Raw genomic sequence first — 13990 nt, forward strand, 5'->3', positions numbered from 1 at the left:
ATATTTTCTATAGCAATCAGTCCAGGTGGAAGAGGTAGACCGTCAAGTCCGTAATATATTTCTGGCTCCGAAGAAGGTACACACTCTGCAGTGATAGATGTTGGAGGGTTGACACTTTCCGAATCAGTCCTAGATGGAGCTAGTTCAGGAAAAGTTGTGTTTACCATTGCATAAGGATCAGTTCTAATGTCCTCTTGTAACTGTGGAACTTCTTCTGTAGAGCAAGGGATACCAGAAATTTTTGGAGTAACTAGAGTCTCTGAGGATGTTGAAACACAAGTTTCAAATAAACCAGGATACTTTGACCTAGTTAAACGAGATCACTTGGCTCGAAATGGTTTCATTTCTGGAGTCAAAGATGGTTGACTCATTAGCCTCCGCGAATAATGGGGTTTTGATTGACTTTCTTCCACGATTGCGGACTACTTGATCAACTCAAAATAAAAAGGGAAAATGTTATTCCGAATTAAATGAATTTTATGACGCTTTAACACAACTTGCTTTTTCAATTTTTAAGAGTCGAGAAAAAGCTAAAGATGACTCTAGTCGCCTTCGATTTTTAATGATCCTGAAGTGACAAGTTCTCAGATGGACCTTTTCTTTAAGGAGTCTGAAAAGGAATGAAAGTGACTACTCTAGAAATCTAGACAGAGGGATTACCAAACCAATCGCAAAACTGCAGAATACTTTTTACAGTACGACAACCAATCTTCCAAATGTTGTGTTCAGTGCATTATGATCGATAGGGTGGCAAACAATACTTCCTAAGGATAAAGGATATAGCCTATTGTGGTCTCCTAATATATACTTGATGGTACGTGGGAGCACAAGTCCGTACTGGCACTTGTCGTATCAAAGAGGAGGAATCACCCAACCTACGATGAAGATGATAATTACCAGGCTTTACGACGCCGGAATACGTATCTAGCCTAGACTTCTAAATGTTGTGCGTTAGGTTCCAAAGAATTTTTATGTTCATTGAGGTTTATTTTATAGTTGATCTTTCTTAAAAAGTTTGCCTTTAAGGTTCACCACGTGATGTAGATATACAATTCCTAAATGTGCAATCTAAGATGATAAATAGCCGTTTACTTTCCTTTTGCAATGAAAATCCTAGCTACTAAGGAAAGAGAAATGAAATTATTTCAACATAGAGCAGAGAGCACACATTAGATGCACTTTTCCTAAATCAATTTCAGCATGCAGTCTAAATGCAAATGCACATGCATGTATTGTTTTTCAGTTTCCTTAATGTGAGAATGACAAAAGAAAACTAAGTACAGATCTGAACTATCTTCTTTCAGAGTGACAGTACTAACAATTTTCTCTTCAAAAAATGAAAGGGAGGCTAACACGACATTTTGCGATTTCAAATTCAAAAAACGAAAGGAAGATTAAGACGACACTTTGCGACTTTGAATCCAAAAAATGAAAGGAAGACTAAGACGACACTTTGCGATTTCGAATTTAAAACTGCTTTCGACACTTTGAAATACTAATAAATTCAAGTCAAATACAATGGAAAAAGTGTAATCGACTATCTAAAAGAGGAAGACCTTACGACATTCTTTTTCTTGACTGAAAATGACACATGTGACACTTTCAAATCAAAAGACAACAGTTCGATTAAGCTACTATTTACAAAGGAGAACTGTAAATGATGAAAAATACATAAACAACATTCACAATTCCTCATCAATGGAGGCTAAATAATGCAAAGGAAGATGGTTTCAACAGTGATATACTGATCATAGAGATCAAAACTACTGAATAAAGCTGAAGACAATGAGGAAAAAACCAAAATCTGGAGGCAAAAAAAGTCTTACTCAATCATCACACCTGTTACACAGGGAAACAAGGATGCATCTCACCTGCAACACATGGGAGGTGTGATGCATCCAGGTTGCCAATGAGAGATATTGCGATGGTCTAGGGACAAGACTGAGCTTGGCTTTTTAGTCACAGTTTACAGCTAAGTTCAGGGATTTAGGCCGAGCTAATGATAGTCAGTAAACACAAAGTATAGTGGTTGATATAATGAGGTTATTTGAGCTACCACAAGGGCACTTAGGATGTTTGGAACTCAGATGTTCAGTCTATAAACCAACCGAGAGATTGACTGAAGCAGTGTTGATCTACTTTGCAGTTGCATAGAAAAAGCAATTCAAAGGCTAGCTGGCTTCACTTCAGGCTCCGTCTGTGGTTGATAAAGCAAAAAAAAGTAACAAAACAAACAAACTATTCGCTCCCCAGTGGAGTCACCATTTTGTTATCGGGAAAACTAGTGTCCATTCAGAGTTGCTAGTCCCACTAAGATGGGTAGCTATCTTAGAAACAAACAAACCAAAGTTACTTATGTTTTCCTTTATGAGAGATAGATGAGAGAGAAGCAGAGAGTACCAACCTCAGTCTTTCACCTGGCTCCTTGCTTGTTTCCTCTCCCCTTTGATATAGATTTTCCACTCCTTTCTCGCTTGTCCTGCTTCAAAGAACACCTGTAGAGTCAAAGCAGTAAAATACCATCAAAGCATAGAGATCTATAAGCATAAAAAATGTAGGATTAGATGTATATTAACCATATAAATGCATATACAAATACAAGATTCAAAGATATACAAGCATACGGAGGAAAACTCAAATAGCTTTATTGATAGAAGTAGTAGAAGAGAGGATTACAACCAAGTTGTCTGATCCAGCATCATCCTCCCACCATGAAAGCCCTATTCACCTTATACAAATCAAGATCACCCAACAATACAATGTCTCAAAGAGAATCTAACAACACTTCCTTACAGGTTACAAAATTCCAGCCTCTGGATCTATAGGATGAAGGATCCATATATAAATGTTTGTAGGAGAGTGAGACAACTTTTGGGATTTTGATTAGTGTCATTTCACTGATAGTTCCTGGTTCCACTTGGAGATTTCATGATCTCTTACTCATCCCTAGGCGAATTCAGAGAGGCAAGTGTCATATGAGCAGCTTCTAGAAGATTCTTTGAGTTTCCACCTAGCAAACTTCTTCTGCCATTTGTCTGCTCTCACTCATCGCATCCTACAGAAGGGTTTTCTAGTATGCATCACACCCCCCATGTGTAATAGGTGAGATGCATTGCACCCTCAGCAAGGAGCAGTCTGTATGGTCCAGTTTTGACCAGTTCTGAGCAGTTTTTCAAGGAGAACTTCTGGGAAATCATGTAATCATCTAACCTTGTTCCTTTAGAGTATGAAACAACACTTTTAGGGGTTTAGACGCCCTTGGTTTATGGACATATGTGATTGATTTTACAGTGCCCAAATATGTATATAACACATGTTCAACCTACAATGAGTTTCTAGCTTTTCTGTTGTTAAAGTTGCAGACCTATTTTAGCAAAGCCATAGGCTTTGATCATGATGAAATGTAGTTAAAGGATTTTTTCTGGATTTATATATTTTTCATAGTTTAGTTTCAATTATGCATTTTCCATACCAAGTAAGAAATAAAACAAACCATTAGCAAAAAAAGAACATATCAATGAGAGCTAAACATGTAAAATAGAATGGATAAAGGATATACAAATGCAGAATGGAAAGTTTTAACTCAGAAACTGAATAGACAATGTGGTGTTAATAGTACCTATATAGCAAGATTTGATATCAGGAGTAAAGACACACCAAGTCCATCGAATGCCTCTTTCCAAAATCCCTCAATAAGAGTTTTACAAAGTCCCTTTGATTTCCCAAATGCACTAGTTTACATCCGAGCAGATGTTGTGTCCAATGGCTTTCCAAAACAAAATAAACCACCACATAACATAGTGTTTGGGTATAAATTTGAGCAAGAAATGTACAAGTCAAAATACCAAAATTTGGCTAGAAAATCCAAAACACTAGGATAAAGTAGGAAGGAAAGGAGTTCTACCTGTGTTATCACAGTTGTGCAAGCTCTAGTTGCAGCAGTTACAACCAAATTTGGCTTTGTTCCCATATAATTGTTCCTATGTTTTAAGTAAAATCTCTTAGACTATAGCCATAATATTATTGGTTAAATTTATGATGTATAATTACTTGATGAAAATTGAATAAGCTAAACTCATGGTAAATAATATCACAAGTAATTATCTGTAGATCAGAAAAGGTTTTTCAACATGGTATTAGAGAAGTGAGATCAAGCAGTGGAGTGTGTCTTGGTGGAATGATATTGCATCAAAAAAATCTATGTATTTTCCCCGGAACTAGTTTATCTGCAGATTTGATAATTCAAGCATGCATTATGTAAAGATCCATTGTCTCTAGCACCATTATTATACACAATTGCTTCTGAATTTTTGTTTTATCTTATTCTGGAACAGGTGTAAGGAGGTGAGAATGATCATTCTCCATAGTCAAGTTGAAGGGAGTCATAACATCAGCTGTGTGGAACAATAAATATTAATTCATGACAATTTGCAATCCCAAGGGCATGGTTTTATGCAGTCTCCTCTACTTCGATTTTCTTTGAGCACCACAAATATCAAAAACTGAAGGAACAATGAGCTTGGGAAATTTAAAATGGAACACTTCATCATTTAGAAATGACTGGAAATGTGCTAGAATATATTCATGATAAGCCATTTGATGTGTGTTGATGTGCATTGATGGGTAACATGAGGCAGAGGCTATTTTCAAATAGATGAGGACCATAAACATACCTTCCAATACCATATTGTATTCTATTATGATAAATGGATATTCCAAGCAAGCCAAAATGGATGATGCTTTCAAATTGTTTGATGGAATGGTGGACTATTATATCAAACTCACGGTTGTCATTTATATTGCACTCATTAGTGGTCTCTCCAAAGGAGGCAAGATGATGAAATCAAATGCCCTTATAGAGGAAATGATGCCTAAATGCATGTTACCAAATATTGTTACTTACAATGTTGCTCATTCAAGGATACTACAAGGAAGGGGACACTAAAAATGCATTCAATTTCCTTTCCAATATTGCAAGCAAAGGTTCTTCCCCTGATATTGTAACATACAACACTCCGATACATGGATTTTGTAAAGAAGGTAGATTGAGGTATGCATTGAATATTTTGAATGAAATGGGTGATCTGTTTCCAAATAATGTAACATATACTACCCTGATTGATGGCGATTGTAGAGAAGATAATATGATTGGGGATTTCATATTGCAGAATGAAAGGGCTAGTGCCAGGAATGGTGACATACGGTGTCCTCCTCCATAAGCTCTATGAGGAAGGGAAATTGGAAGAAGCCAATAACCTTTTTTGTGAAATGGAGAAGAAGGATCCTGAACCTGAGCACTTCACATGCAATATGTTGATCAATTCATAGCGCAAGAGAGGTAACATGGCTAATGCCTGGAAACTTCATAACAAGATGTTACAAAGTGGGATTTTTTTGTGTATACATACAAGGATTTTATTCATGGCTTTTGAAAGTTTGGGAAATAAATGAAGCAACGGAGGTCCTATTTAAAATGATGATTGCAGGTTTATGCCTAATTTTAGTGTTTACTCATGGCTAATTGATGGCTATTGTTTCCAACACAATGAAGAGGAAGCTCTGAAGCTTCTTGATGATTTTTTCAAAAGAGGTTTATCTAAAGATGTTTTTTATATAGTAACACTATTCAAGGTTAGGAAACCTGAGCAGGGACAAAAACACAATCAATAAAATGTTTGGAGGGGTCTTGTTGGTGATGCCCTTATTTATACTACTCTTATTTATGCATACTTGGGAGAAAGTGAGAGAAATAAAGCTTCAGAACTTGTGAAGAAATGGCCTAAAAAAGGATTATGGTCAATCTTAAAAAAAATAAAAAATGTTTTTGATGTATTCTTTAGATATAGATGGCAAACCTGAGGTTTTCTGGAATGGGATGATAGAGAGAGGCTAGGTTGTCAAATGTGCTATCAGAATGTGAGAACTATTGCACAAACTTCCATTTCTAGTATGTTGTTTTGATATGTAAGTTGTAACATTAAGACTCTATGATAAGTAAAAAGCACCTGTTGTTACTAATGCAGTGAATAGGAATTAAAAGACACAACACTGGAGAGGCTAATTAGGTGATAGTATTGAGTAGATGGTTTGCACAGCGGTAAGTAAAAGTGTAATAATTGCTCCCGCCAGAGTTAGACTTCGCCAGGGCGATGAGAAATGCTCCTTCACAAGCAATGATAAATTTGCTTCTGTAGTGATCATCTACATCTCCCTTCAGTTTTGCCAATGCATCTGTCCGGTTCATGGTGACTCCCTTACATAGACCATCGAAGAGCTTAGAAACCTCTAAATCACTCCCAAGGTAATTTATGACGATGTCACTTACATCTTCTCCATAGTCGATCAACTTGTTCATTAGAATCAAGTAACATGTCACATAATTGATTTCAGATGCCTTGCACACCTCAAAAGCGATCAGATTACGGAAGAGTACCTCTGTGTGACTAGTGATATTGATGGGTGGAAGATAAATTACAGTGCTTTTACTCTCAAAATTGAATTTTTGGATGCCTCCATCTCATAGCGCAAATTTTATCCCATAATTTCCTAATTCTACGACACAAGGGATGCGTTTGACGTCATTTACTGCTTTCTCCACAACATTGCGGTCGATTTGTATAAGAATGCCAACTCTTCAATTCTGTTGGATATTAACAATCATGGGAAAGATGATCCTGAACGAGGATACACTCATTTAATGTGTTTGAGTCAACAAAAAATTTCATTGTTTGTCAAAGTTCCTCTGCAGCTTCAATATGACTTTTCTTGTGCAACTATTGTTTTAAAAGTTCTGTTGCTTGGCTATAAAACCCCGTGGGAAAGTTGATCCTGAACGAGGAGACACTCATTGAATGTGTCTGAGTCAACAAATTTTTTTATTGTTTGTCAAAGTTCCTCTACATGCTACCTTTCTTGTGCAACTATTGTTTTAAAAGTTCTGTTGTTTGGCTATAAAACCCCGTTAAAGGAGAATTTTATAGAACCCCATTAAAGGAGAGTTTTATATTGAAAGTATATGCACACCCAAGAGAATGTGCCTCATTTGATGAACTTGGGTCCCATTCTAGATGCGATTTTACCCTTGTAAAATCTTGACAATGAATTTTCGATATTTCTCAGAAAATTACGCACTCTAAGCCATTGAGAACCAGCCACCACTTTATTATTTTTCTCAGTATTTCATTTAGCAATGGTTTGGAACTAAACGCCCTCGATTAAGCATTTCAACCTTTATTCTACCATACAGAAATACTTCAGACACCAATAGAAAGAGAATTGCACACCAAAATATCTAGAACTTCGCTCCTCAAACATGCAATTACGAATTTATCTCATGGCACAAATATTTGTGGAAGAATTCATGAAATTAGTACCTTTGTGAGTTCCAAATCCTGCCCAATTTGCACCAATGTCAAATTTCGCTTCCACAGCAATGCAGAAATCTTGCTGCAATCTAGCTAGGGCAACACCAATGTCAAATTTTTCTTCCATGACAATGCAGAAATCTTGCAATCTAGCTAGGGCAGCACCAATGTCAAATTTCGCTTCCATGGCAATGCAGTGAATGGCGAAATCTAGCTCCAATCTACCTAGGGCTGGTTTCTCACCACCAAAACTAATTTTCCCAATGGGGTTTTTGGACACCGTAGCCTCACAGGATTCCAAACTCTCTAAGAGTTTTCTTCTTCAAAAATACAAATAACCAAAATGAGGAGAATGCTCATTTGCCCTTTTTACAATTTCCTTTTCATTTCTGGATTTTTATTTTATTAATTTTTTTTTTTTTTCAATTTCCCTCCTATTTGAAAAAATATTATTTTTTTCAATTTCCCTCCTATTTAAAAAAATATTATTTTTTTCATTTTTACCTCTTACTTTATAAAAGCTAACATAAGCTGAAGTGGGAAAGCTAACATAAGCTAAAGTGGGAAAGGAAATTGCTTTGAAAATACAAATGATCAAAACTAGGAGAACTCTCATTTGCCCTTTTTATAACTTCCTTTTCTTTTTTTGATAGAGCAAGAGTCAGACCTTCTATTTCCATAAACAACAAATAAAAATACATAGAATACAACAAACCTCGGTGAGTAATACACCAAGGAAAAAACCTACAAAAACTAAAAATGGGCAAGAGCTACAAGCCTTGAGCCCTACAATCAAACCTCAAAGCTCAAAAGAAATACATTGCGTAAACTGACAGACTCAAAAAATGACTAGAACACTGAGCAGAACAAAAGAACCGTTCAAAAAGAATTCAAAATCACTAACATTGTGGGAGGAAAAGGATTGGCTCTGGCCATAAAGAGCAATTTGTTGCCTGTCAATATTTCTAAACACTGACTCCACCGCGTGAAAATAAAACCTCGTATACATCCATTGGACCCATAAAATAGGTGGGAGAATATGCCAAAAAGGTATGACGTGGCTCAGCTGTCGGACCCACCAAACTGCATCCGCATTCTCAACCGTTGATCCTGGTTGTTGGATCCAACGGCCAGGGTTCATATTGCACTCACCAACCTGTCTGAGGAATAGTGTGCGGGAGACAGTGGTTTTTAAAATTGTACCTTGCCCACGCGTCACCTGATCTATGGGATCGCTGCCATAACATGAATACCACTTACCGCTTATGAGACTTGCGATCACCAGACATCTGGCCCAAGCATGGTTTTCGGAATTAAGGGTGGGAAGAGGGGAAAAAACCATTGCCGGCAAACAATTATCCAATCTTCGTCTGTTCTGAACACTGTACCTCTCCTGGAGCCTGAGCTTCTTTGAGAATTGACTCCTTAAAATTTCCTTCGAGACCCTGATATTTCCCCTCACGTGATTCCGGAAGAGATTGAGACAGACCCCTGCTTGAATTTTTGTCATAAGAATTTTAGAAGGATGATAAACTACTTGACAGAAAAAATTAATATAAGCCTGTCATCTGGGACTGATAATCAAACATTTCCTTGCCCTCTGTAGCTTGCTCCTTACAGAGAACTTTTAAATGGTTTGGAGGAATTTCTCGCCACTTGTATGCTATCCCGCTTTCAGCATTGTTCACCCCTTGGTTGGCAAGAAGGTCTGCTAATTTATTGGCCGAACGACGAACATGATTGAAACTCATCGTTCGCATCTCTTGGAGGTGAACCTGGATTCTTTGGTAAACCTGGAGAAGTTTCTAGTGATTAGAAACTTTCTCCGGTCGAGTACCACAATTAATTATTTTCACAGAGTTAATGGTAATCTCCAAGTCCGCTTCAATAATGACATTAGAGCACTAGTGTTGGATCAAAAACTCCAGGAATTGTTCCAGTGCCATTAATTCTACCATATTATTAGTAGCTCTGCCAAGATGATAATGGAAGATAAAAATGATTTTTCCCTCTTCATTTCTTAAAACTCCCCCAAAACCAGCTGTTCTCGGTGGAGGTTTCCAGAACTCCATCCCTATATCCGTGTCCAAATCCTTTCTGCTTAGACCTTGAGGAATAATCCTTTTCATTCCCAAATGTCTGAGAATTTGTAGCTCAGATACCGATGGAGGTTTATTGGGGATATTTTTAACCGTGGTACTAATAGTCTCCCAAAGCTGTTTCAGGATTAGATTAAAAATACCTTGTGGGGTGGACTTTTCACTTTTGAAAATCCTTTTATTCCTTTCCTCACAAATATTCTAGATTATGAAGCTTGGCGTAAAAGTCCAGGCTAGATTAATGAACTCATTCTCTAAAAAAATAACTCTCCAATTGTTCAGGGTATTAGTGATACTATCATTGTCCCTTTCAGACTACTGGAAAATGGAAGAGAAGGAATCACATAACTAGGTAGTATAAGGACAACTGTTGAGAATGTGCTCCATGTTTTCCTCCTTCTCTTCGCAAAACTGACATTTGGAGGGCCCCAAGAATCCCATTTTCTGTATGTTGTCCCAAGTTAAAAATTTTCTATGGTGAACCAACCACATAAAAATATTGATTTTCATCCAGCCTTGGTGCTTCCAGAGGCACTGCCAAGTTTTGTCTGGAGCCCTGTAATCTAGCCCAAGAAGCATGCTTTTGGCTTCCTTAAGATCAAAGTTACCTTTATTGTTATTGCCCCATCTCAATTGGTCCTACCCCTCTGTAGCTAAAATCATTCTTTGTTTAAGTATGCTTCCAAGAGCTTCTACCTTAATTTTCATGGGGCTATCATCTCCATAGTTAATTTTACTCCAGCTTCTCCATTTTCCTGAGATCTGAGCTTGATCCCAGAAATCCTTGACTTTATTTAACCCTTGATTATATGTTTCATGTTTGAGACTAACAAAATCCTTTGTTAGTAGAATTGGTTCTTGCTGCCATTTATCTTCCCAAAAGAGTGCCAGATCACCAGCTCTGATTTCCCAGAAGTTGTTGTTTTGAACAAGGATTCTGTTGTCCCAGGCTCTATTCCAAATGTGATACCCTTTCACATTGCCAAACATTCTTATTAGATCCTTAGTGTGCCAAGAGCTTGCATATTTTTCTTTCCAGATTCTAGCCCACTGAGCTTGTGGCTCTTGGACCCAGTGCCACTAAAGCTTGGCTCCTAGAGTTTTATTGAGAATCTCTTGATCATCCAAGCCTAGCCCTCCTTGTCCCTTAGGTTTGCAGATTTTGTCCCAAGAGACCAGAGCCCATTTCTTCTTAGTTTCTTCTTTACCCTAGAGGAAATCTCTTTGAATGTTTCAAAATTTCTCTAAAACACCTTTGGGATATGGGAGGGCCGATAACATGAAAACCAGGATTGATTGAAGAACTGCCTTTGTTAAAACCAAACTTCTTGCCAGATTCATGACCCGAAAAGTCCAATTTTTGACTTTGTCTTGCAATTTATTAATCATCGGTCCACATATAACTTTGTGCATTGGTCTATCTGTAAGAGGAATTCCTAGATACTTTGTAGGGAGGGAGTCCCTTTGGAAGCCCAGAATTCTCGAAATGTTATTCTGAATAACAATATTAGTATTAAAGAAAAAAAATTTGACTTGGAAAGATTAACTTCCATACATGTAGCCAGAGAAAATTCCTTCAGGATTAGATTATAGGCTGAAGCTTCTTTGAGTTTGGGGAGCCCTTGTAGCAAGGTATCATCAAAAAATTGTTGATGAGTTAGAGCTTGACCATTTTCCGATAATTGCAGACCTTTGATTTTGCCTGTTTCTTTAGCATTCTTAATAGATTTTCCCAGTCCCTCCATCATGAAAATGAAGATAAAGGGAGAGAGCAGATCCCCCTGCCTGAGGCCTCTAGAAGGAACGAAAATCTCTGAGGGGGAACCATTCACCAAAATTGAAAAACTAGAAGAGGTCACCAGAGCCATGACCCAGCGTATCCAGTTATGGTCGAACCCAAAAGCCCTGAGAACCTTTTTGATGTAGCTCCAATTGACCTTATCATAGGCTTTTGCTATATCTAATTGCATTATCATCCCCACCTGTTTTTTTTTGTTAAGCATGTGGACCACCTCATGGGCTTGAATGATGTTATTCAAGATTTGTCTGCCCTCCACATACCCTGATTGTTCCTCAGAAACTAAAGAAGGAAGGAGAGGTTTAAGTCTGTTTGCCACTACTTTAGAGATGATCTTGTAAACCACATTGCATAAAGCAATGGGTTTGTATTTGTCTGCAGTTTGGGCCGATTCCTATTTGGGGATCAGGGAGATGAAGAAAGTATTGAGGGATTTCAGGATCATTTTACTGGATCTATAGTCCTCCACCACCTCCAGAATGTCCTGTTTAACAATGTGCCAATAAGCTTTAAAGAAATCCACATTGAAACCATCTGGCCAAGGAGCTTTGCAGTTCTTCATGTCTTTAAGAACCTCACTAACTTCTTCACTGGTAACCAGCCTGTTGATATTTAAATTATCCTCTCTAGACACTAACTTAGGAATGTGCCTTGTGATTTCTTTGATGGAATGTTCTCTGTCTGGATTATTTTCTCGGGTGATATCTCAGAAATATTGGAAAAACATGGCTTCAATACTATTATGGGTATTCTGTAACTATCCATTCTTATCCTTTATCATTGAGATTCTGTTGTGTGCTCTATTGGCCATCGTGGATCTGTGAAAGAATTTTGTATTTCGCTCTTCTTCCTTGAGCCATAGCACTCTAGAATTTTGCCTCCATAATGTTTCCTCTTGTTTGCATAAATTATCCCATTCTTGGTGATGTTTATCAGCCTGATCACTTTTGATTTTGTCAAAGCCATCTTTGATAAGGACCTGGTTGAGTTCTTGTAATTTGATTTCCAATGCTCTTTTATTCTCGAAAATATTACCAAACTCCTTTTTGTTCCACTCTTTTAGTTTTAACTTGACATGCTTAAGTCTTTTGTGAAGGAGGAACATTTTTATGCCCTGGAATTGCAAATCATCTGACCACCACTTTTCAATATTGCTGATGAAATCCGGGTGAGAGAGACAAATGTTATCAAATCTAAAGGGCCTGTTCCCGGGAGAGAAAAAACCCTTGAATTCCATTTGAATCGGCCAGTGGTAGTAGCCACCAAAGGGAAGGACCGTTGTTATTATTTTTGTATCAGTAAGCAATAGCTCCTCTGAAATCATGAACCTGTCCAACTTTGAGGCCACTTGTGCCTTACCTCCTCTTTTGTTATTCCAAGTAAAAAATCGATTGTGTAGGGATGCATCTACTGGTTTCATATCCTCAGTGAAAGTCTGAAACGCTAAAGAGTCTCCGTTGAGCGCTCTGGTGCCTCCCTTTTTTTCCGAGAGCAATTTTATCATATTAAAGTCTCCTCCCAAGATCCAAGGAATCCCAGCCTGTTTATGTCTGAGATCAATAAGGGAGTCTAATAATTTAAGTTTGTCATCTATTCTTTGAGGACCATACACATTTGTGACCAGGTAGGTTTTTGGCTCCCCCACTAGTTGCAGGACCACTGATAAATAGTTTCTAGATGCTTCTGCATCTGTTATACTGATTTTCTTTGGATTCCACAGAGTTAGAATACCCCCAGCTGTGTTTTCAGCTTTAACCTCTAGGAAATCAAATCTATTAAGCCATTTACTATGGAGTTGTTTTATTTTCTGGATGGAACATTTAGTTTCTTGGATGAAGATAACATCTGGCATTTCCAGTTTCATTCTATGACTGAGCATTCTTTGTTTTCTTTTACTACCTAGACCTCTAATATTCCATGATGTGAGCTTCATAATTAAAGATTAGTAAATGAATAACTAGTTAGGTCTTTCATCTTACCTAAGTCTATCATTAACTTTCCACACTCCATTAAGAGGTCCTTTTGCTTTTTCCTACCTCTCTTTTTTCCTTCATTTCTTGTTGCTAACCCTAGAATAGCTTTCATTACCTTAACTCCTCTATGTTCCTACTTTTCACTAATTTTTCCATTTTATAAATTTGTATCCTGAGTTTTCCATAAGAATAGCTACTGAATCTTGTTACAGTCTTCTTGGGGTAGTGAATCTATCCCTCCCGTGGACCCCTGCCTCAAGAACCCTTCCAGATCTAGATGCTCCTTATCTAGAATTTCCTGAAGCTCATGATCGTGAAGATTTGTTTCACTTTGGGTCATTTCCTGATCCACTTTTGGTTCCATTTCACTCAATATGTGTTCTTTCTTATTATCCACCTCTTGTGATGGGTTGCAGTCTGCTATGATTTCCGTTTCCATACCCTTAGGACAATCCGCCATAGATTGCTCTCCATTTTCCATTTCTGCATTTTCCTATAGTACATGATACTTATTTTCACTAACCTTTTTCCCCTGATTACGTGGTTGCCTTGGTCCTTTTTTTCTGCCTTTTCCTCTGCTAATGACTTTTTGGAAGCTTTCTTGATCCTTCATTTCCTTAGTTTTGATTTTATTTTCTGCTTGACTAAGAGGGAAATCTCTATTCAAGTGTCCATGTTCATGGCATTTACAACACCTGAAAGGGATATGTTTGTAATCTACTATGTGAACCCATTCCTCATCAAAAACCTCCAGGA

The sequence above is a fragment of the Pinus tabuliformis genome, chromosome 2_1 (genome assembly GCF_031772625.1).
Source record: "Pinus tabuliformis cultivar Carrire ecotype Pingquan chromosome 2_1, CPIR1, whole genome shotgun sequence".
Lineage (NCBI taxonomy): Eukaryota > Viridiplantae > Streptophyta > Pinopsida > Pinales > Pinaceae > Pinus > Pinus tabuliformis.